A 24,238-nucleotide genomic window follows, 5' to 3' on the forward strand; every position below is an offset into this window, starting at 1 on the left:
TCACATACTCACATTGACACTGGCCCAATTTATATTTGTCAGCCAGCATGCTTTTGGACTGTAAAAGCAAGAATCCACACAAACACTGGGAATATGTCCACTCCACATAAAAGAAATCCTTATTAGGATTTAAACCAGTAATATGACACAGCAATTTGCCTGCCTTATCACTCTGCTGCCTACTATTATTTGATACATCATAATTCTTAACAGAGTTTGTTCCCCTTTTAATAAATACAAAGGAAAAATGTAAAGAGAAATTAAAAGTATACAACACAAAACAGTCTTGTGCAAAATGCAGCACTGCAAATATTTGTTTTAACTGTTTCGTTCTTGATGAATAAAAGATAGCATGATTTTAATTATTTTTATTATGTTTGGTGGTAAAGAATTTTTCAAAACCCACAGATTTGAGATTTCTTGACTGATATGTTGAGGAGTACTAGAGGTACTGTTCTCTATATGGTGTACCCAATATTGATACACACATCACTATTCTTTTTTAACCAATAGTAAAAATATAGATTCTTGAGTTTATGTATGTGTGCCTTGTGGCACCAAAAGACCAATTAAAAACAAAAAACTACAAACACTACTAAAAACTAATTAAAAAAATAAAGGTGCAAGTCCCTGTTTGAATTCTTTGCCATTTGCAGATAACATAAAGAAATTTTGTTTTCACTAACAAATCAAACTCATAGCCCTGAAACCCAGGAAAATCCCACTTAACTAAAAGTTTAATTTAATAGTGAAGAATATAAGAAAACTGCACAGATGCTTTTGCATGTAATAGTCTGAAACAGCAATTATAGTGACAGTCTATGGCAATTGAAGAAAAGTGTAGATAACAGCATGTCTGAATGCAAGAATTTGTGGTTCAAGTTCCGCCTATACCCTTTTTAATCCTAATCTTATTTACTGTGTGTTTCATATATAAATATAAAAGATGAAAAATAGTTAAGTGATATCAAAAATCTGAATTTTTTTCTATGACCCATAGAGCTAATAACATTGTTAAGTTTTAGGAATTACAAAAATTTCCAACAATATTCCTTTAAAATTATGTATTAAATAAAACTATCACTTATTAATATATTCTTCGATAAGAAGGGGCATCAATTTATTTAGAATACACTAAAATCATACAATACTGAATCTTAACACTTGATACAATATCTTTAATAACTTATATGTTTCTTATGAATTAAGATGTGCATTTATTTTATATTATTTTATTGTCTAGAACAGGGGCGTCGGTCCTGGAGAGCCGCAGTGGCTGCAGGTTTTACTTTCAACCCAATTGCTTAATTAGAAACCAATCCTTGCCAATCTCAGACCCTAGTTAATCTTATGGCTTGTTAGTCTGTGCAATGTAGGGCTCTTATATCGTAGTTTTTTCATTTCCAAGGATATCATCCAAATGATTTGAAGCCTAAAATGGATAATTTTCAGTCTGTCACATTTTTCTAATAAGTGTTTTATTAAATCAAACATGCATGATGAACACACACAGATGTACTTGGAAAAATGTTAGCTGGAGAACTGCTGGCTGCTTTGTCATTTAAATCTTATTGCTAATAAGGAGCTATTAAAACCCTGAATGCAGCAGTTTAAGCTTGAAATAAGCAATTAAGGGTGGAGAACTTTAACAAGCGAGACCACTAAAATGAAGCATCAAAATGTCACTTAAGCAATAAGTGCTTCATCAGCAATAATTGACTTCTCATTAAGAAACTGGGCTGGAACAAAAACCTGCAGCCACTACGGATCTCCAGGACCGACGTTGCCTACCCCTGGTCTAGAAGCATAACAACATCTTTTGATTTCCTCTGAATTTCCATTGCTCTCTTCTGTATTCTGTAATTTAAACTGGTTACATTACCAATGGCCATTAGAAAATCAGAATCCTCATCCTAGGCTTCATATATAATGCCTTGCGTAGAATTTACATTAAAACATAGCATACGGACAAAACTAGAAATGTGCATACACACAAAAAAATTTAAATGCATAAAACTGTGCATAAGCAAAGTTCCACACAAGTTCCCTTTATAAAACCCAATCCACATGAATTTTAACGCACATGTACGTGCCCCACCCTGCACAGAGCGCAAGGCAGGAACAAACCCTGGATGGGGCACCAGCTCACCACTACCATTGTGCTGCCGTGCCTCCATATGTTTAATTATTAACAACAAATGTTAAATGTAATACACATACTTTAATGCATGTTATCATAAAAATAAAATTGAGTATAAATCCTAGTATTATAACAGCACACAGATCCAAGAGGACAGATCTTGGAAATCTAAATCAACTTAGAAGCTAGCCCTCATCATCTGTACATATGCTCTCTCTTCTAATTCTTCCACTTGCTATGTCTTCTAACAATGCTAAAACAGCTATGGTAGTTGAAATAGTTTGGCCATTCCATGCACCATTACATTGTTATAGAATGGTTACAATCAAGGGCTATAAATATGTAAAAAATATGCAGTTAATTTTGATGTATTTGATAAAACCCGAGTCATAGATGTGAAACTAAAAAACAAAAGGAGACGACACAGAAACACTAGCACTGCTTTGACGCTGGGTGCCACCTGTTTGCAAAACCGAGCAGAAACGTGCGTATGCATGATGTGAGACTGCTGTGAAAATGTGCATGGCTTTACGCCAAGTTTAGTTTTTAAACATCTCGACATGAGCGTGGAATCAGACTGATGCAACATTTTTGTGCATTCACACCATCTATACTTGAAGCCCCCTCTCTGTATATCCTGTATTGTTTGTTTTACAGTTCACATGTTTGAATTGCTTCTGCACAATTATTTAGCTGGGAGTTTAAAATTATTGTTTCACTTCATAAGTATGTCATTAGCATTATATACATTTATCTGAATGTAATGTATTTGTATTAACAGTGTGTTATCCATTCCATGAGAAAAACATAATAGTAATTACTACTAGTAAATGCATATAATACTTCCCAGAATGTAAACAAAGGGGCTAGTGACTGTTGGTGGCATCTCTCAGGATAGAAGTTCATTTCTGCTGTCTGGTAGGTTTTTGATGTTTAATTTTTTTTTTTGTTTTTAATTTCATTTCCAAAAGATTTGTAGCTTGGAAGCAGAATGCCATAAAGACAGGGTTAAATGAGTTGAGTTTCTAGGAAAAAGCAGGCAGAGACATGTACTAACAGTAACTACAGCAAGTGTTGAGAAATTGTCATATTTGTTTTATCTCTTGTAGCAAGTCTTTTCATGTTATATTGTAGAATTTAAACCTTTTTAAATTTGTCATGACTGTCTACAAAACACTCGATCTCTGGATTCTAGTCATCAATGTACTGCATTTTACTGTGCATTTGGTATTAATTGTGACTTCCCACCACCCTTTAATGACTGATAATCTTCTTCTTCTTCTTCTTTTTTCGGCTGCTCCCGTTAGGGGTTGCCACAGCGGATCATCTTTTTCCATATCTTCCTGTCCTCTGCATTTTGTTCTGTTACACCCATCACCTGCATGTCCTCTTTCGCCACATCCATAAACCTTCTTTTAGGCCATCCTCTTTTCCTCTTGCCTGGCAGCTCTATCTTTAACATCCTTTTCCCAATATACCCAGCATCTGCCCTCTGCACATGTCCAAACCAATGCAATCTCGCCTCTCTGACTTTGTCTACCAACCATCCAACCTGAGCCAACCCTCTAATGTACTAATTTCTAATCCTGTCCATCCTCGTCATACTCAGTGCAAATCTTACCATCTTTAACTCTGCTACCTCCAGCTCTGACTCCTTCTGGTCAGTGCCACCGTCTCCAACCCATATAACATAGCTGGTCTCAACACCGTCCTGTAGACCTTCCCTTTCATTCTTGCTGAGACCCATCTGTCACAAATCACTCCTGACACTCTTCTCCATCCATTCCACCCTGCCTGCACTCTCTTTTTCACCTCTCTTCCACAATCCCCATTACTTTGTACTGTTGATCCCAAGTATTTAAACTCATCCACCTTCGCCAACTCTATTCCCTGCATCCTCACCATTCGACTGACCTCCCTCTCATTTACACACATGAATTCTGTCTTGTTCCTACTGACCTTCATTCCTCTCCTATTTAGAGCATATCTCCACCTCACCAGGGTCTCCTCAACCTGCTCCCTACTCTCGCTACAGGTCACAATGTCATCAGCAAACATCATAGTCCAAGGGGACTCCTGTCTAATCTCATCTGTCAACCTGTCCATCACCATTGCAAATAAGAAAGGGCTCAGAGCCAATCCCTGATGTAATCCCACCTCCACATTGAATGCATCCGTCACTCCTACCGCAGACCTCATCAATTGTCACACTTCTCTTGTACATATCCTGTGTAACTCTTACGTACTTCTCTGCCACTCCTGACTTCCTCATATAATACCACAACTACTCTCCAGACACCCTGTCATATGCTTTATCCAGATCCACAAAGACGCAATGCAACTCCTTCTGGCCTTCTCTAAACTTCTCCATCAACACCCTCAGTGCAAACATTGCATCTGTGGTGCTCTTTCTTGGCATGAAACCATACTGCTGCTCACTAATCATCACCTCACTTCTTAACCTAGCTTCCACTATTCTTCCTATAGCTTCATATTGTGGCTCATCAATTTTATCCTACTGTAGTTACTACAGCTCTGCACATCCCCTTTATTCTTAAATATTGGTACCAGTACATTTCTTCTCCACTCCTTTAATGACTGATAAAGTGTGACTGAAAACATTTTCATTATATTTTAACATTCTCAACAGCTGCTGCATGTTCCAGTTTATTTGTCTTTTATTTTTGCTGGTTTTCTATATGTAGCAAATGAACCCTAAGGACTCAAGAACTCAGAGTCAGTTCTTGAACATCCTTCTACACTGGCTTCATAGACTACACACCAAACACTGCATCAAATGTAAAAAAGAAAGTAAGGTTAATATTATTCACTAAAAATATTTGTATGATACTATTTATGACATAGTGAATTTTCTTGCTAACTCACCAGTTAAGCCAGCTCATTTCACATTATTGCTAACATGTTAATTTATGTGAATCACTGAGGAAATTGTTTATGTTGCTGCCTCACAGCTCTGGGAACAACAGCAACATACCACCCATGTGGCAGTAAAATACAGGAAAGATTAGTGCTCTTGATGTAGGATTATTCATTGTACGGTTGTCATCTCTTTTAATTTTTATATTGCAATGCTTAGTTTATCTAATGATAAGGCATTTAATCTTGTTACCCATTATATTTTCCTTGGCTGTTACTGTTACCATATATTCATCCATCTATTTTATATATATTCGCTTAATCCTGAGCAGGTTCACAAAAGTAAAGGGCAAAAGGTAGGAACAATCCTTAGACAGGGTGTCATTCCATTGCTGTGTGAACACACAAACACTAGGACCATTTTAGCATTACCAATCCACCTAACCTGCAACTAGAGCACCTCTAGGAAACCCATGCAGGCACGGGTAGAACATGCAAACTCCATGCAGGCAGGACCCAGGATGCAAACATTGGTATCCTTAATTGTGAGGCAGCAGTGATACTAATGTGCCACAATGCTGCCTTATTAGCATTACATTACATTATGTCCATAATTTGTATTCCAGCAAATACATCTTTTAGTTACTTATTTGATCAGAGAGGTTAAGCAGAGCTTAGCCTATTCAATAATAGGCCTGAAAGTCTACATGGAAAAAACACATGTTGTTAGCATTTCAATGTCCATTAAAACTTTTTCTATGTTTGTGTTAGAAGGCAACATTTTCGGATTAGTGGTGATAAATTGTTATCTCTCAAGCAGCATCAAATTTTTTTGAGAAAGCATTGGTGGAATTTATCATGTGTTGAGGGTAAAGATGCCACCTTCACCTTAAAACATCCAAGAAGAGCCTACTGTAACTAATGATCTGTGGTGTAAAGGGTGAGAGTAAATGAGGTTTAGAATTAAAACAAAAAGCAGTCGGCGTGAGTCTCTGTTACATTTTTCATCTATAGCAACCTGAAATAATTTAAAAGCACTATATGCTCTATATGGCACATTTATTTAATTTGATTGCCATGTTGTACAGGAGTTCTCGTAGTGATATGTCTGTCTTCACTTACAGTAGGACGACCCCTATCCTGACAGCATCAAATACAAGGCAAGAACCAACCCTGTGGTAAGTCCATAATAAAGTACATAATTTAAAGGACTGAACATGTCTTTGGGGTGTGGTAAGAAAACAAAAATATCTTGGGAGAAAAACCCACATTGAAGCAAGAAAAATGTTCAGACACAACAGAGACAAATATCAGACCTGAAATTCAAACCTTCTCATGGAGCTGTAGTCCTGTGGATGTGGGAAGGAGAAATATACACAAAACTTGCATTTCAGGTTACTGTAGATCAGTTTCCAAATTGCTGTATTGTTTTTCATACTTTCTAGGATTTGTTTTCAAGTGACAGGTGATAATTGTTAATTATAGGAGGGAACTGTAGCACAAGATGCAGTTGCCATATCTCAAAACCTGCTTTTCAGGTTTGGGCATGAATCATTTGTGTGGATAACCAGTGCCCGAAGTAGAAACACATAAGTACTGGTATTCTCTGTTTATATGTACATTTGATCAGAGATCATTGTGTGTTATTCATGATGCATTATGCATGCTAGTATGCTAACAAAGAACAAAAAATGAAGATGTGCCAGTGCTCTGTACCAGCTCAGTTCAAGCCCTGTAGATAAATTATCTATTTGAAAAGGTTTCCATTACCTTTAGGAGAGAAGAGGATCTTGCCTTCCATTGTTGCATTTTCAAGAGTTAAACATATTTTCAGTGCCTATTTTCTTCACCGTCTTGTCCCCTTCAAATGCCTGGAAATAAAATTCAATATCATGTTTTGCAATTCTCATAAACTAGCTATAGATAGATAGATAGATAGATAGATAGATAGATAGATAGATAGATAGATAGATAGATAGATAGATAGATAGATAGATAGATAGATAGATAGATAGATAGATAGATAGATAGATAGATAGATACTTTATTAATCCCAATGGGAAATTCACAAATACCACAAATTAAAAAAAAATCTTAATAGTTAATTTAAAGTAACAGCTGAAAATAATTCTGTATATGTCCATCTTCCTTGTAGTAACATTTCTAAATTAGTTTGAGCATTGCCAGTTACCTCTAAATAACACCCTGCTCTAAGTGGCCATCTGTATTACATTCTGATTATTCAAAAGATTAATAGTTTATAGTTTTTATATAGGGTGAACAGCATGGATAGTCATTTTAGAACAAACATTTCAATGACTTTGTAGTAGGGTTTTTTTGCTATGATTCAACAACAGACAGAATGCCAGTGTAGACAAGCAGACTCCTAGGTAGTGTGGTTATTTTTGTAATTGCCACTCGTTTGCACATTTCTCTTATATTATGCTGTACTGTTTTTTGTTTTTTCTTATTCTGTACTTGTTTTTGAGGTCACCAAATCTACTTCTACCATTGTTTTTTGCAGTTTTGGACATTTTAATGGTGCCAGTATCTTTTGTTTATTCCCATGACACCATCTTGAATTTCATAGACATTGATATTTTCGTGCTAGTGGTTGCCAGGTGGTTGTTATGAAGTGATTTTTAAAGACCATTAAAAAAAGAATTAAGTAGTCCATTCTCGAAGGGATCGGACTATTAACCACACTTGGAACACATCGTTTACACTTGCCAAACCACCCTAATTCCAATCTTTCAGCTTCCAAATTGGAACTACTCAAATCTTACTTAGTTGCATTCTAGGACACCAGACAGCGTCAGAAGTTGGATTTACCTGGACATGGGAAGGAAAAGGGATGACTTTAGGAATGTGAAAAGTGAGTGCATAGGTGAGCTATTGTACCATATAGAAAGGAACAAATACCTGCTTGGTACGAGAGAGATGGTGTAATAAAGCTCTTAAATATTTATCTGATTTGCATTTCTATACCCATTGTGTGATTAGTGACTTGAACAATGTTATTTAGAAATGAAATTACTTTAAACTTTTAACTGTTTTTGGGGTTAAATTAGTGGTAAGTTATGGAATTTGTCTTTTTTCTAGTATTCAGTGGCAGTTATTCAAGGGGGAAATGGCACTGAGCTGTACCAGATATTACTGCCACCTTATAACCCTTGGACCTGGTTTAATAGCTATTTATGGTATCTGCTTGCAGTCCAAAAATATTACATCAGTTTGACTGGAAATAATGAATTGACCTGTTGGGTGTGTGCAGGTTCCACATATTTTTCCATGGCATTGTACACTACTGAAAGAGCATTATCAAAAATTTATGGTGTATAAATCCACTTGCTGTATTACAAAGATAAATCAGTATTACATATTCTTATAATGTGTAAATGGCTGGAACCCCCTAAACATCTTTCTAAACTGTAATAATGTCAAGCCATATATCTTTGACAAAAGTGTATTTCTTAAACAACACAAATGGAAAATACAAGGAAACCAGGATGGTTATTAGACTGACTTCCCCACTTTCCCATCTGACAGAGTGGCACCAAGTTTTTTTTTTCATTTCTCATCTCATGTATATCTCACTAAACCATAATTTCTCCTGTTCCTTGGCATTGTCTTTTTTCCAGCTTACTCCTATAAAACCACGTGTAGAGTTTAAGGTGGATACAGAAGTGCTCTGTGCAACATCTAGAGGTATATTTTGACTCCCGAGCCCTGAGTATACTTTACATGTAAGGGAATGCAAATTTTTAAGAGCAGGGCCTCATGTGCCTTATCTCACTTTTGCCAGATATTCTCCCTGAGGAGCTGCAGTAGCCTTCTGCTAATCTTCTACGGCTTCTACATCTTTATTGTTCTTGCTTCATATCATTCTTAAAGTCCCTCATGACAAATTCAAAACTTACTGGCCTTGGTGGTTTTCCTGCACCACTGTACCCCTCCCTGACTGGTCCTGTACGTTCCTGCCTGAGTGGTCCTTTTTGATATTGTCTCTGGCCTGTACCATACTCTTCTTTAAGAACATCTTACAAATGATAAAAGTTTGTTGGATTCAAACAAAGAAACAAATTCAAACCTCAAGTATGATACCTCATATTTACTTTATTATAGTATATCTTTTGGCAATGCATACCAGAAAGTAAGTAATATATAAAGCTGAAAGTGTGTTTGTGAGTTTGTCCATTATGCATATCCACACCATTGAAGCTATGTTCTCAAAATTTTGCACAGATTGCCCATTTGTAGAGGGGAAGACCATCAGCTTTGTTTCGTTCCAAATTTTTTGTTAACCTGGAAATGTATTTAGTGATCACTCCTGTTCTTTATTCTATCCGGGCTGCAAAGTGTACTTCTGCTAATACATGCATATATATATGTGTATTTTTTTTTTGAAAAAAAGTAAAATAATGAAAAGTAGAAGAGCTTTTCCAAAAGTTAAAAAATAACCACTCCTTTATCTCATGCCGCAAGCCCATGTGCACAAATATGCATATAAAGTATGATATTATAAACTATTTTCATTATAACATCTCATCATGTGTGCAAATTAAAAAATTCTAAACCTTTACTCACACATTTACTTTATAGGGACAGACAATCAATTTTTCTAGCATGGCATTCAGAATGGCTAGGCTAAAACAGAAATTCTACCAGGAGGTATTATTCAAGTACAGATTCAACATGAACATGTAGCAGGAGGTGTGATTAATGTTAGTCTTGGCAGAACGCTGAGTGACACTCCAGACGCTTGATTTAATATGGTTCAGTTTTCAGTCCTTCACCATGCTTTAGAACTGTGAAATTCATTGAGTTGTGCTGTTTGAAGATGAATCACTACAACTGAGCTGTGACAGACAAAACAGAACAAACATCATTTGCTGCCAATGCAGCTTGTTTTTCAGTTGTGTAGTGGAGGTGGTTTGTGACACTTCCTATGCAAGAATGTCAAAGTTTCCTCAGTGATCCTTTTTTTCTACACCAAGGTAAAAGAAAACCTCATCAGAACCTTATCTACAGTAGATACATCATCTGTAAGGGCTTTCTATTTATAACAAATAACACAAGTATCTTAATTCGCCCAGCTTTTCTCTTCCAATTTTTGGAAACATTACTGTAATGAGTTATCTTGGAGCTGCTGCACTGTGAGGGTGACAGGGCTTGGCTTGAAGGCATTTAGAATTAGTAGTCACGGGGGAATTTGCATACTGTACAATGAAAAGATCAAAACACATGTCCGTATTGCAGTGCAAGTTAGAGGTATGATGAAATGCTGCAGTACGCCTCCTTCTGCCAAATATTAGGGGTTTTCACCAATCAATCATCAGTTTCATGTTATGTTGAGCTCTGGATTACTGTGAAAGCACTTGAAGTTAAAGCTGGACACGGTGTCAGCTGCCTGCAGAATTATTCGTTATCAAATGTGCTTAATACATTCTGAGGGTGCAGCGGACAGAGCCCATTCTGGCAGTACCAGGTACAAAACAAACACCAGCCCCGTCCACTACAGATCATAACTACACCTCCTTATATGGGCCAGTTTTACAGTCATCATTTACCCTAGCCTGTATTTGGAATGTGAAAGGAAAAAAGCCATACTGTATATACTGTCCATGGAGGGAACAAACAAACTCCATATAGACAGCATGTGGGTCTGTATGCAGTAAATGTGGGGCACTAACCACTTCACTACCATGCAGAACTATATGAAGAGGATTTGAAATGGGAAATGGTTACATACAGTTGACGACAAACAAAAGAAAACAAGAACAAGGAACAGGCTAGACAGTAGTTGTAAATAAGCAAAGGCTCAAAACCATGTATAAGAAAACATGAACAAAAGGGTAAAGGAAAACCAAAGACAAAAACAAGCAAACTGAGAGCACAAAAGAGAAGTACTACAAGGCAAAGAAATACCAAATGACCCTAAATAAACTCTAAAATATAAGAGAACTGCAACGTAGAGCTCTGTCAGCAATGTAACTTTATATGCATCAATCTGTCTGTCTCTAAATATACAGTATCTGTTTTTTTAAGTTTTTTTGTAGTTCAACAGCTCAGCTTTCTGGGTGCACACTCTCAGCAAGAGTACAGTCACCATGTTTTCATTCTAAACATTTTACAAACATATCCATCTTGTTTATTACATGTATAACGCTGAAAATAGCACACACACGTATACATATATATATATATATACACACACGTATACATATATATATATATATATATATATATATATATATATATATATATATATATATATATTGTCACAAACTCCACAAAGAACCATAGCGTTTGGGCCAGCCACCCGTATATTTGGTTTCCTGGCTGCAAATTGCAAATAAATGATAGCACTGATGTGCACAAAACTGAGTCCAAAATAGCACTGAGGAAATAGGGAAAAGGTGGAGGTTTTTAAAGGGGAAGACAGGAAGTGAGGTCAAAGGGGTCGGGCTTGTCATTACCCAATCTGTGTGCCTACCTGATTTGCACGCACAGGCGTATTGAAAGCCTAACATGCCGTAAAGTGTTCACGCATGCGTTAAACAGATTGGGCAGCAGCCTAAAGTGTGTGATGACGTAGCCTTTCAATACGCATGTGCACGCAGATCGGGCCAGCATAGGGAACCAGGTGGTGACATACACTGCATGCTCTTAATAAAAAAAACATTAAAAACAAGAAAATCCACTTTACAGCATGGCCCAATCGGATCTGTGTATGCAGTACAACTTGACTTTACGGTATATTCATTTTAGTTCCACATTAGTTGACCATAATGAAAATATTCATCCTGCAAAATAAAAGAAGCAGCCTTTGTGGCGTAATGTTGATGTCCAATGTTCGATCGCTGTAAGAGGAAGCTTAGGTGTGCACACCTGATGAGCCCCAATTAGGGCGAAACACATGCTATGTACTCTTTGTATTATTTGGCAGGTACTATATATATGTTATATAAAGTATGTAGTGTTTTTATTTTCCCACTCACGTAATAAATCATGTAAAGTTTCCTTTCTGTTTTGATCTATTGTTGCAATTTCCCTCTTATGAGCAAATTGTGTTTGTTTAAAAATATCTTTAGACATCAATTATTATTAATAAAATTGCCATTTGTCTTAAGGCACCAGGTTTACAAAACCTAATGTATCCAACCAGTTTTATAGAAATATATGGTCCTTTTTCAAAAAAAGAAAAGAATTAACACTGTGTTGCATGGCATTGTGCTGACTGTCCCTGTCCTTAGTGTTAACTGAGACAGTCCACTTGTTAAAATTCTTTAATTTGTTCTCAGTTGTGCAATCAGGTCAGAAGCTGAAGAAATCAAGAGCATAAAGCCACCGGTTCAAATCCTCATTTATTCCAATGGCTATTAATCTTACAGAGAAGTTTAACTATATATCCAAAGACTTAAATTAAGGAAGTGCGCTGTTATTACTTGAATCAATCTATTTGATCTATTTTTTTACAGTAAGTGCTTGCTGCTATGGTTCATATTTGTAATACGTTTGGTCTTAGTGATGTGTTTTTAATTTTATTTCAAGGCGTCTCTGTAAAACCCCCTGAGAAACCAACTTATATACAACCCCAATTCCAATGAAGTTGGGACGTTGTGTAAAACATAAATAAAAACAGAATACAATGATTTGCAAATCCTTTTCAACCTATATTCAATTGAATACACTACAAAGACAAGATATCGAATGTATAAACTGATAAACTTTATTGTTGTTTTGCAAATCTTCACTCATTTTGAATTTGATGCCTGCAACACGTTCTAAAAAAGCTGGGACAGGGGCAGCAAAAGACTGGGAAAGTTGAGGAATGTTAAAAAAAACCTGTTTTGAACATTCCACAGGTGAACAGGTTAATTGGAAACAGGTGTTTGTCATGATTGGGTATAAAAGGAGCATCCCCAAAAGGCTCAGTTGTTCACAAGCAAGGATGGGGCGAGGTTCACCACTTTGTGAACAATTGCGTGAGCGAATAGTCCAGCAGTTTAAGAACAACGTTTCTCAACGTACAATTGCAAGAGATCTAGGGATTTCATCATCTACTGTCCATAATATCATCAAAAGATTCAGAGAATCTGGAGAAATCTCTGCACGTAAGCGGCAAGGGCGAATACCAACACTGGATGCCCGTGACCTTCGATCCCTCAGGCCGCACTGCATTAAAAACCGACATCATTCTGTAAAGGATATTACCACGTGGGCTCAGGAATACTTCAGAAAACCATTGTCAGTTAACACAGTTCGTTGCTACATCTACAAGTGCAAGTTAAAATTCTACCATGCAAAGCGAAAGCCATATATCAACAACACCCAGAAACGCTGCCGGCTTCTCTGGGCCCGAGCTCATCTGAGATGGACTGACGCAAAGTGGAAAAGTGTGCTGTGGTCTGACGAGTCCACATTTCAAATTGTATTTGGAAATCATGGACGTTGTGTCGTCCGGGCCAAAGAGGAAAAGGACCATCCAGATTGTTATCAGCGCAAAGTTCAAAAGCCAGCATCTGTGATGGTATGGGGGTGTGTTAGTGCCCATGGCATGGTAACTTGCACATCTGTGAAGGCACCATTAATGCTGAAAGGTACATACAGGTTTTGGAGCAACACATGCTGCCATCCAAGCAACGTTTTTTTCAGGGATGTCCCTGCTTATTTCAGCAGGACAATGCGAAGCCACATTCTGCATGTGTTACAACAGTGTGGCTTCGTAGTAAAAGAGTGCGGGTACTAGACTGGCCTGCCTGCAGTCCAGACCTGTCTCCCATTGAAAATGTGCGGCGCATTATGAAGCGCAAAATACGACAACGGAGACCCCGGACTGTTGAGCAACTGAAGTTGTACATCAAGCAAGAATGGGAAAGAATTCCACCTACACAGCTTCAACAATTAGTGTCCTCAGTTCCCAAACGCTTATTGAGTGTTGTTAAAAGGAAAGGTGATATAACACAGTGGTAAACATGCCCCTGTCCCAGCTTTTTTGGAACGTGTTGCAGGCATCAAATTCAAAATGAGTGTATATTTGCAAAACAACAATAAAGTTTATCAGTTTGAACATTCGATATCTTATCTTTGTAGTGTATTCAATTGAATTTAGGTTGAAAAGTATTTGCAAATCATTGTATTCTGTATTTATTTACGTTTTACACAATGTCCCAACTTCATTGGAATTGGGGTTGTATTAATATAATAAAACTGAACTGAATTTAACAGCTGTAAAATAAAATATTCTCCACTAGCTGAGCAGAATTTAAACAGCATGAAATAGTTCAATTTATGATGAACTGAATGAACATGTGGACAGAGGGCAGTGACATTCTTTCTTACAAGTTTAATCAACATAACACACCGCTGTTTGTGTGCAGACTCGTCTCATGTCAATGGATGTATTCACCCATATTGACACAGAGCCAGTTCATTTTTAAAACTTTAACAAAAGTAAATACAATACACTTATTCATACATTTTTAATTGAAGAAATAAATGGTATGTTTAAAAATAAAAGTGAAAGATCTGTGAACAATGTTTCTCAAAAAAAAAAATTATACACACACCCATATTTATATGTATATATACTGTATGTATATTATGAGTAGAAAATTCAGTAATCATAAAGATTTATAAATGGTAAATGCATTTAACTAGAACACAACTACAGTACAATGAAAATTGCCAACAAGGGGAGGTGTTAAAAACTATTAGGGAAGGACAACACAAATATATTTACAGATTTTTACCTTAGTATTTAAAAAAAAATGTTACCCAAGGTTTTGAACACAATAAAAGTGAATCATTACATTTGTCAAAAAAGAAAAAATGCTATTTTAGCTTTATGAACAAGGTGCTACTCAGAGTCAAAGAGTTATTATCCAGCAATATTCCATAAAAAATGTGTTTTTATTTAAACTTATATTTTTCCTGACCTGTCCCTTAACATTTATTCACTAATAATATTTCTATATCACCTTTGCTTACAAGTGTAGCTCAAATTGCTCTACAAAAATTTACAATTAGAAAGAAAATTGAAGGCATTATAAAAGTAAATAAGAATCAAATGGAGGGGTCCTTGTCCTTTGTAATAAATACACTGCCTGGTCAAATGGCTGGGGACAAAGACAAACTTGTAGCTTTCAAAGATGTTGGAGATAATAAACCTCTGGGGGTCCCAAGCCAAAGCCCACACAGCCCCCTCTGCACATCCCAGCATACATAATTGTGGTCATCTCACTCCAATCACAATTCCATTTCAGGACGTCTTATGAACTTTTCTTCTATCACAGGCATTTGGAGTTGATGTAACTGATGGTGGATATGCAGGGGGGCATCATTGCAATAAAGTGGAAAAAGACAACAGAGAAAAACAGCAGAAGTTAGTGCCCAGTGCAGAGCTTACAAAGTGTACACAGTACCATTTCTAATCTATTACAACCAATGCAAGTAATTAAGAAAAAGCCAAATTAGAAAAGTGGGCTTGTTTAAGTTTTTTGAAATGCTTGACATTTGTAGCCTGGCACTTCTTTATTGGCAAAGCATTCCAGAGTACAGAAAGCTGCCAGTTTTTATGGTTGATCTTGGAATAAAAAGCAAAGCAACATCTGAGAAAAGAAATGTTTGGAGCAGACACTCCAAAATACAGGCAGGGTCTAAAATACTAAAAGCCTTCTAATTATTTAATAGAACCTTGAAATCAATTCTATGTGAGACAGGCAGCCAGTGTAATGAGACCGAGACAGTTTTCAGAAAAAAAAAAACCCAAAAAGGCCAATACCTTGTGATCTCTTGGCAAAGGCACAGCAGATCAGAGCAGGGATTGAGATGGAGGATTCTAGAATTGCCGGGCAGGAGGGGCAGCCGCTACTTCAACATGACACACATCTCTCCGTCCTTCTTCTTCAACTGCTGCCCCATAACACGACCGGACTTTTCTACTTCACTGTAACTGTTAAAAACATAAACACTGTAGATATTCACTCACGGAGTTCAAATATTAATAAAGTGTACTCTTACTTCTTGTTCTGCCTCCTTTCTTGGTTCACCTGTAGATCAATTATTACCAAAGTAAACCATCACAATAGATAAAGTTCTGCTTAGAGTAAAGTCTAACTAATAATATTTTTTTAAATTACTGTGGTTTTTTGTTGGATGTTGAAAGAACTCCAACTTAATTGTCATTATATGTAGCATCATTTTTTTCCTTTTACATTATGCATACAGTAGACATAGTGTTACAATCTCTGTATATCTGAACATCTAATGTGATGTGCTCAGTTGTCTTCGTTTCTCTCCTGCCTTAGTTTTGTTTTAAGTTATAATTAAGTTCTTTCAAAATCCAACAACAAAAGTACAGTAACTTAAGAAAATAAATGTTAATTTGCAAAACAAAATCCCTGTTGAGTGACTGCTGGTACTGATGCTCCTCAACCTCTGTGTTTGTGAGGATTCACACTCTGAGGCTTTCCTGTCTAAAATTAAAAAGCCCGTGTTAGTTGCTGGACAGAGTGAGCAGACATGCAGTACAGTATTCAAGCCAGCAAAATATTACTGATCAAGTAATAAATATGGGGAGGCTTTGCAGGAATTGTGCACAAATTACTTCTGAAACTGAAAGCCTCAGTAGTCTTGCCTGTAGAAATAGCAAATCTAACATGAACTGCACATCATCTCAAATTGGAAATCTTAAAAGCAGAAGAAAAGGACATCCAGTTGTGTCTCAGAATTTGGGTACATTGGCATCTGTTCAGCCACATGGAAGGCTGGTTACCACCGTGCATCCTGTAGGGTCAAGAAAAAAATTACAATGAAGGGGCATTATATTTCTAACTGTAGCAATAAAAAATAAGTTATTTATAAGGACCAAGCCTTCTCCATTATATTCAGTTAAATGTGTGTGTGTGTACTCCTCCTAAACCAACAGCTTAAATGATAAGCTAATGACAAATGACAACAGCAGGTGCCCAGCCTGCCATTGTGCCACATCAGACGCACACCACACTTCTCTGATGGCTTTGGATATAAATTTTAAAATTGCCTGTTTTCTGCCATAGAATTTTTTCTACCAAACAAGGGTAAAGAAATCCATTTCAAAATTATGAATAAATAGTAGCCAACTAATAAATAAATTCATAAGTATAACATTAATATATCACCAAAATGTAGTTTAGGTACAAATGAAGACAAATCCCCTCTCACATTTCTTTTACTTCTGCTCCTATTCCAAAATGTTTAATAAAGATTTATTTCTGTTACTGTCTTGAATGACAAACCAATATCTCACTGTTTAATTCTTGTTCTTCTTCTGTATACAGTTTTGAAGACTAAATGTTAGAAAATGCAGTAACTGTGGCTTCCTTGCTTCATAAATTTCCTATTCATAAGTGTAAAGTTCAGAACGTTAGACCCTCTGTTACATCTTTCTGTATGGACATTAATATGCTAGAAATAGCTTTTAAAAATGGAAAACACACTAAAATAATTAAAACATGTAAGATTCTGATCTGCTTCATTAACAATTTGTAATGCTATTATCTGCATCTTGCTTTCTTGTAATAACTTAGCTGTTGCTACTCTTGTATGTAATTTAGCCTTCATTATTATATGTTTGTTAACTTTATTATGGAAAAACTATTGTATGATGTAATCTGATATCAACATAATAAAAAATACTGATGGCTTTGGAGGGCACACTTTACACCGGTCGAGTGTCAGACGTGCTCTCCTAATTCTATTCCTAATTCGACACCTTGATTACATTGTTTTGCTTAATTATTAGCATGCCGTTCACTCTTTAAGATAAAAAATGTGAACAAATGTTAAAAGAAACACACCACCAAATGCTAATAGGGTGTTATAAAATAAATGAAATGTATCCATTAACCCAAATACGGAAAATGCTGCGACTTTCACATTTAAACCACGAGATTACGAATGTCGTATAGCAACTAAAAAGGAAAATCCTTATTGGGTTTTTCTTCAATACGATGTACTTACAAAAAAGCTATACGTATCCATTATAAAGTTCACAGACATACGTCACATTTAATTTCACTCCCTCTTCATTCAAATGGAGTTAAAATTTTCAGGCGACAAATATTCTTCCAAGACGTTATAAAATTCAACAGTTGTCATCTTTTCCAGTAAGAAGTCCATTTACAGATGGAGATAAACGTCAACACAAAAGTGACTCGCAAGTACAATTCAAACCTGATGAGTGATGTGTGTCGTAAAACATTAGACATGCACAGAACAAATTGGGCAGCATAGTGAAATGAATTTTAATTAAGCAGAGAGCGCGTGCGCGAGACAAATCGGATGGGGACTTGTGTCACGAAGTACAAAAATGCAGATCGGGCAGGGTCGTAATAGAAATGTTCTGCGCGTGCGTGCACATGCGCACACGGCTCTGGTTGTCTTTGTGCGCATGCGCGTGCAAATCAGATAGGCACCGCAGATCAGGTAGCGACAGGGCTCATAAGGGTCTTCAGCCATAGGCTCGAGCCCGGACGTGACATCACAAGGGCCGGAGCCGGCAAGGTCTTCTTCCATAGGCTCGGACCTGGAAGTGATGTCAAGAGAGCCAGGTGGAATCTCCCGTGAATGGTCTGCAGGAAAGGGAGAAAAAGAGTCAGTGCACTCTGCCACATCCCGGTCTGATTCAGAATTGCCTTTACTCAAGCCCTTTAGCTGCCTCCCATGCGCATGTGTGTGACAATATATACTGTATATATATATATATGATCTGCTTCTCCCAGGAGCCGTCATCAGGGGCTGAAAGCTCAGGAATAAAAACTACTTTATGATACATGATTCATCTTCTCCCTTTGTGGATCTCCAACTGCAAATTATATATACTGTATATATATATATAATATATATATATTAATAATATATATATTTATATATATATATATATATATAATCAGTCAAATGAAACAAAATATTGAACTTATGTTTTGTTAGCGGTGTAGTAGCGGTGGTTTAATCTAATAGGACCACACCGTGGCCCTGTATTGTTTTATAATTCCTGTTTGGTGCATCACAGATTCACATTCTGCATAGGTTAGAGGCTTAGGGCTAACAAAAAGTCTGGAGAGTCAAGCTGGTGTTATCACTTGGCTCAAGATGCACATGCATTAATCACTAATGTGAGAGGAACCATTCTCCAAATAATATAAAAATTTTCTCACATCAACTAATCCAATTTATGGTTGCAGGGGGCCAGTGCCTAAGGCAGTATTGGCACAAGTCCATTGCCCATTCACAAACACACCCACACTGAGCCAATTTAGAATCTGCTGTTAAACAAGCACATATTTACAGATGTAGAGTACCTGGGAAAACATCAAACCACACACTGGAAGAATATAGACATTCCACAGGGATCAGGACTGGGCACAAGATTTTAACACAGGACAGTCGATCTGTGCAGTTAAGAAAGCATAGTGAGTACTGGGCTGTTTCTGTGTGGTATTAAATTTTTGATGTCTTTAGGAGCTTTATTTGCAAGCTGTTCATTATGGTGACTGGTGTACTGCTTTTTTAAATTAGAGATTTTTCTATGTAATATTTCTAATTTTTGGAGATTTTGAAAAATATATTGGACGTGAATAAACAGTCTATCACTGATGCAGTTTTGAATGTATTTTTTTTTAATGAACCAACGTTGTTAGTACACTTAGTGGTGCACGGCGAGGTGATATAACAATATCATATTAGTATAAATTAAGCTATTCCATTACTAGTTATGGATTGCCATAACTGGGGAAAGTCTGTACAGTATGATTCACATATTAAAAGTCTGTTTTAATAGTGTAACCTTGGCAGAACAGCAGGACAAGGATGGGAATGAGTTAGAGGCCTAGAAGAGTGAATAGTAGATGTTGTTATCCTGCTTATTTCTGTTCAGTCACTTGTCTAATGGTGTAAAAGCTGTTTTGTGGTTATCTAGCTAGACATCCCCCAGCTGTCTGTGCTTCTATTTGCCAATTCACAAAAACTCAGTAGCAACCTGTTTTATCTCCACTCTGTCTTGTTTCTACTTGCCTCTTCATGTGCTTAGCCCACATTCAAGCTGCTTTGCTTCTACTTGTCTTTCCAGATGACAGCCCAAAACCAGTTGTCAACTGCCTTGCTTGCCGAGATAACCTGTTCTAACTAATAAGCAGTTCACATTTAGTGACCTTTAATCCACTCCTAATTTCTCACTTCTTCTTATCCTAGCCCAAAGTATTGGACATTCCCCTATAAAATACTATTTAAAAAGGCATGTTCTTATGTTGATATACCAAGCTTTATTTGTGCTTTTTTGCCACTCCAAAGAAACACAAATGACTCATCAAGCATACAAACAATTACTTTTATCCTCTCTGCTGGATTGTGACATCAGAGAATAATCAATAAAAATACATCTGACTTAATTCCCAAGAGTTTATGATACTTTGGTGGTGTAGTGGTGAGACCTGTGTTGTGTCACAACTCCAGGGATGTAGGTGTGAATCTTGGCCCAGTCAATAATCCTGTGGAGTTTGCACATATTCCCTTTGTCTGCCTAGGTGTTCAGTACATACTCTGGTTATAACATAATAGTCACATAATAGTTTAGTAAATATTTTTTTTTCAATCCAGTGAAGCAAGCATGATGTTAAATTTACAGTACTCAGCATAAATTAATATACCCCCTATGAAAATTAATATTTTTATTGATTTCTCAATGAACCCCAGAACAATTAGCAGACTTTTGACAAAACTTAGTTTTATTGAATATTTGTTTTATTAACAACATACACAATCACCAACATCATTAGGATAACGAAGTAATTTTTTTTTCAAATGAGGCATTGCAAAAATGAATACACCCTACAACAAATTCCACCAAATCTAATATTTTGCGTAGCCTCCATGATTTTTAAGAACAGCACCAATTCAGCTAGACATGAAATGAACAACTTGGCAACATACTGCCACATCTATCTTTCTCTATTCTTAAAGAATGAGCTCTTTCAGAGCCTGGATGTTGGATGGAGAATGATGGACGCTCAACCTGTCTTTTCAGAACTCCCCACAGGTGTTCTGTTGAGTTGAGGTTGGGTGACATGCTTGGCCACTGAATCACTTTCACCCTGTTCTCCCTCAGAAATGTAGCAGTGGCCTTGAATGAATGTTTTATGTCATTATCATGTCACAAGAGTGCCCAGCGACATGGGGCACAGAGAGATGGTATCCCACAGAAGAACACTGCCACCACCATGCTTTGCTGTGGGTACCATGCAGTTTTAATTGTACTCTTCACATCTTCCAACACAGTACAGTTTGAATGCTATTAGTTCCAAAAACACAGTTACCCTCTGTCTCATCATTACAAAGTATAGAGTTCCAATAGTGTTCACCTTTGTCAACAGGTGTCCTGGCATACACTAAACAGGCTTTTTTGTACATGGGCTTTAGCAGTGGCTTCCTTCATGTATGACATCTTTGCATGCCACTCCTCTGCAGTGTATGTTGTATTGCATCAGGGAAAACAGTCACCCCATTTGGTTTTCTACTGCATTAGCTAACTTTGATGAACCTGCATGCCAATTTTCTTCAACTCTTCTTATCACAAAACACTCATGTTGAGGTGTTAACTTCCATGAATGGCCTAGATGTCTCAGAGTTTTCCAAAAGTCCATCCTTTTTGAATCACTTTTACTACTTTATTCCAACTGATTAGCAATGCTTTACTCGTTTTCTTGTATCCTTGATCTTTTTTGTGTACTGTAATGAAATGACTTTCTTTCTCAAGTCCTGTGACATTTCTCTTCCACGTGGTGCCACTATTGTCTGCATTGAATGGTAGTGGATTTTACTTGTTAAAACCCACCCTTAATTGTCAGTTAACTGGTAGTCTCACCTGTGTGATGATGGATTAGACTGATCTGTTGTTGAATTCCTGTTAATTAGCATTGTATCAAGTGTTGTTCCTAAGATCTTCATTGGGGTGTACTCATTTTTGCACCATGGTTATTTATATATATTTTATAAAAATAAATTCCAGATCTGTTTTTTGTACTGGCAAATCTTATTTGCATCCAATACACCAGATTTGCTAGACTCTTTTATGGTACTGGATCTCACAGAAAATATTAATTCTAAAGGGAGACAGATGATTTTCTGAAAATCTTTTTGGGTGTACTCATTTTTGTGGAATACTGTAAAGCAAAAAAAAAAAAAAGGTTTATTCAAACAAGTCTGAAACCCAAAAAGCAGAAGAACTAAGCTACCAGGAAATCATGAACAACAAGCAGAAACAGTACCCAAATATATACATAGCAAATCTGAAAACAGTCAGACAAAAATGTAAAAAGTCAAAGACAGGAATCAAAAAGGAACCAAAAAGATAATCAAAACTCAAAAATTAAAAATGAATCCAAAAATTCAGTACCCATTAACCACAAGAAACAATGTTTAAACCGCTATATGAGGGGAGCTCAAATGCTTGAGCAAAAGCACCATCTTGGCTCCCCCAATCTTTGTCCTCCTATTCCTCCATCATGTGACTGCTATGGGATGAGCCCGTCTCCATTTCTTACAGGTCATATGACAGTCCATCCAAGGTTGGTTGCTGCCTTGTCCCTGATTCTGTTGGGATAGCATCTGCCACAAACCCCTACCCAAAACCATGAACTGCATTTTGCAAGTTTGAGAACGGTGTCTCATTATTGTGCATTTCATACGAGAGTCAATCATGTCATACTATGTTGTTTTATATCTTGTCCAAAAGCTGTTTGGTCCTACTCAGTCACCAAGTTAGAGTGCTTGATATAAATAAGTTATAGGAAGACAAAATGGGAAGACAAGAACTGGAAAAAGAGGGTAGAATATATAATGAATCATCTGTAAGAGAGATGACGTTATTTTTACTAAAAGTTAAAAAATCCTCACTAAATGAAATCTGAATAATGTCAAAGGTCTTACTGTTCTTTTGTTATGTTTGGAAAGAAACATCATCACTAGGCACTCACAAAAAGCTGCATTCTCCAGATAAGGAAAGATAACCCGAAGTTTAACTGAACAAAAAAGATTTGCTGAGACATGTTAGCATTTAATATCTGGAAACAGAAACTCCATAATATTTAATTCGATCCTGTTTACATCTGTCTTCACCTCTGAGCTTATTATCGTGTAACAGTTGGGGACTCTATACTGTGTGATGACTTACACATACCGAATTTTTCATTTGCTGGTATGTGTTTAGCTATACTGTTCACTCTTACTGTGTTTGCTTTAAGTTACAATATTCGTAACTAAATTCCTGTAAGATTGTGTTCCGATCAGATGTAAGTCGAAGCAGGGAATCATATGAGCTGAAGCTGTCTTTATAAACCAGTTAATTTTCATAGTTGACTACCTCTGAGAACAAGCAGGGCCTATTACATGGCTTCTGTCAATGTTCCAGTAACAAGCAGGTAAGGTGGTGACTGGTGACTCTTAATGGATCTTGTATGAGTGTACAGTATGACCAGGGGTGGTTACATACTGTTTTGTGAACAATTCTCCTGGTTCTGCCCTTCAATTGCTCTATATTGGCCTCAGTGAGCAAAGAAATTAATAAATGGATTTATTGACTGACGGGTGGATAGATTACTAAAGTTGTAGTGCATTTGAATACCATATTCATTAAAAATATGTACAATAAATGTGAAAATGTTCAAAATGAATTCATTGTTTAAAATTACTGGGAAACATGAGTTACATTATACATGTAAAAACATGAGGCTGAAGAAAACTGAAGCACATTTCTCAAAAAATAAATAAATAAAAATCCCACATGCATCAACATTTAATGGCTTCAGGAACACTCAGAAAATGTACAATGGACTAACAGAGCAGATGCATGCAGCACACAGAATGAACTCATTCTTCAAATTAAATGCTTAGTTCATTTACAAAGCTGACTGATAAATTGTTTTAATTCCTAGTCCTGGATCCAGAACAAAACCTACTGTATGATAGGGATGCTAATCCATCGCAAAGACACCCTCGTACATACACCCACAAACACTCACACTGGACCAATACGGAGTTACAAATAAAGCTAAGTTAGTCCATGCCAAGTTTTAACGTGCATATCTCTTACCGATATCAACCTGCCACTATTACTTACATTTCTCTACTCGTCCCCCAACGGAACTGTCCCACTTTGGCTTCATGGGATGGGTTTAATAATTG

The 24,238-nt window shown here is 36.7% G+C and overlaps 1 long non-coding RNA gene across 1 annotated transcript in view; it reads right to left on the reverse strand.

The window, feature by feature from the left end:
* Nucleotides 1-6,564: 6,564 nt before the first annotated feature.
* Nucleotides 6,565-24,238, reverse strand: part of LOC127527940 (uncharacterized) — a 48,705-nt gene continuing 31,031 nt past the window's right edge. The window contains exon 3 of the long non-coding RNA XR_007935125.1: nucleotides 6,565-6,888. This is a non-coding gene — a long non-coding RNA (uncharacterized LOC127527940). The remainder of the gene's footprint in view (nucleotides 6,889-24,238) is intronic.

This window comes from Erpetoichthys calabaricus, chromosome 5 (assembly GCF_900747795.2).
Source record: "Erpetoichthys calabaricus chromosome 5, fErpCal1.3, whole genome shotgun sequence".
NCBI lineage: Eukaryota > Metazoa > Chordata > Cladistia > Polypteriformes > Polypteridae > Erpetoichthys > Erpetoichthys calabaricus.